This window comes from Schistocerca nitens, chromosome 4, assembly GCF_023898315.1.
Source record: "Schistocerca nitens isolate TAMUIC-IGC-003100 chromosome 4, iqSchNite1.1, whole genome shotgun sequence".
Lineage (NCBI taxonomy): Eukaryota > Metazoa > Arthropoda > Insecta > Orthoptera > Acrididae > Schistocerca > Schistocerca nitens.
Genome location: NC_064617.1, coordinates 667,149,447 through 667,151,105, shown reverse-complemented (window position 1 = coordinate 667,151,105; position 1,659 = coordinate 667,149,447). Strand labels below are relative to the sequence as shown.

Here is a 1,659-nt window from a genome sequence, read left to right as displayed (position 1 = left end):
CAATTCATAAAAGTACATAGAAAACAAATTTAAAAGAAGAGAATTAAATGATTAAACGCCAGGCCAACAGTGTTTACAAGGTATTTGTAGTGGTGTGGGAGCAGCATGAATTTCGAAATAACTTAAACCAACACAAATTATGAACGATACAGCACATTAAATAAATGCCTGCAATTCTGTTATGCATAAATAATTTTTGGACAACAAATAAAAACATCTTAAACGCACTTTTACTTATGTACGGTTTTGTAAGCACTTCTTGTGCCACTCACTCAGCGCTAAGGCGCCTTCCTACACTAACTAACTGCCTCTGAATTCCGAGATCCACCGTTTATCGTGACAAATCTGTCTACAACGAAATGCAAAAGTAGAAACCCATCAACAAACCTTTTCCCAAAACCCAACCACGATCATCACTAAAGATTCCCTCCAGCAGAAAACGATATCTTCGGAAGTTACAAGGCAAACGACTAAATCACATTAAGCTGAAATTTACACAAGTTGTATTTAATTGACTTTAATAAATCCTTCCTACATCCATGCACCAAAAATGTGGGCACATACAATTAAAACATCAAATTGACCACTAAATTATATACGAAGACAGTAACTTTTTTCTGGAATAAATGATGACTCGGTCGCAGGTTCGAATCCTGCCTCGGGCATGGATGTGTATGACGTCCTTAGGTTAGTTAGGTTTAAGTAGTTCTAAGTTCTAGGGGACTGATGACCTCTGAAGTTAAGTCCCATAGTGCTCAGAGCCAAATGATGACTAACGAGAACCTCAGCTGCCGACAAGTGTTGTTGATTACTCGCGAGTAATGAGAGGGTGGGCAAATATCTACAAGGTACAATACATATGTAGAATTGTGGACAGTTGGGAATGTAAGTCTCACGGGAAGCCTGCAAGGGATAAGTCCCTGCAGTCGCGCTATTCATCTGTGACCTCGGTGGCTCAGATAGATAGAGCGTCTGCCATGTAAGCAGGAGATCCCGGGTTCGAGTCCCGGTCGGGGCACACATTTTCAGCTGTCCACATCGAGGTATAACAACACCTGTCGGCAGCTGAGGTTGTTAGTTAGTCATCATTTATTCCAGGGAAAAGCTGCACGGTCATCAACAGTAACTGTTCTTTCGAGAACAAGTTACTGTCTTCGTATATATAGTTGAAGGCTACCCAGCCATTGACCTTCGTCTGTGCGAATGCGCACAGGTTGCCCAAACTCTTACGGGAATCGCCAAAGCGTGCGCGAGTAATTAGTGAGTGGGCAATTGTCTATAAGGTACAATACATGTGTAGAATTGTGGACAGTTGGGAATGTGAGTCTCACGGGAGGCGTGCAAGGGATAAGTACCCGCAGTCGCGCTATTTATCTGTGTCCTCGGTGGCTCAGATGGATAGAGCGTCTGCCACGTGAGCAGGAGGTCCCGGGTTCGAGTCCCGGTCGGGGCACATATTTTCAGCTGTCCACATCGAGGTACATCAACAACACCTGTCGGCAGCTGAGGTTGCCAGTTAGTCATCATTTATTCCAGGGAAAAGCTGCACGGTCATCAACAGTAACTGTTCTTTCAAGAACAAGTTACTATCTTCGTATATATAGTTGAAGGCTACCCAGCCATTGACCTTCGTCTGTGCGAATGCGCACAGGTTGCCCA

General features: G+C 43.7%; 1 non-coding gene across 1 annotated transcript; it reads left to right on the top strand.

Annotated features, from left to right (window-relative positions):
* The first annotated feature begins 1,379 nt into the window (after positions 1-1,379).
* On the top strand, positions 1,380-1,453 carry Trnat-cgu (transfer RNA threonine (anticodon CGU)). Its single transcript has one exon. It is a non-coding gene; the product is annotated as a tRNA-Thr (tRNA).
* Positions 1,454-1,659: the final 206 nt, after the last annotated feature.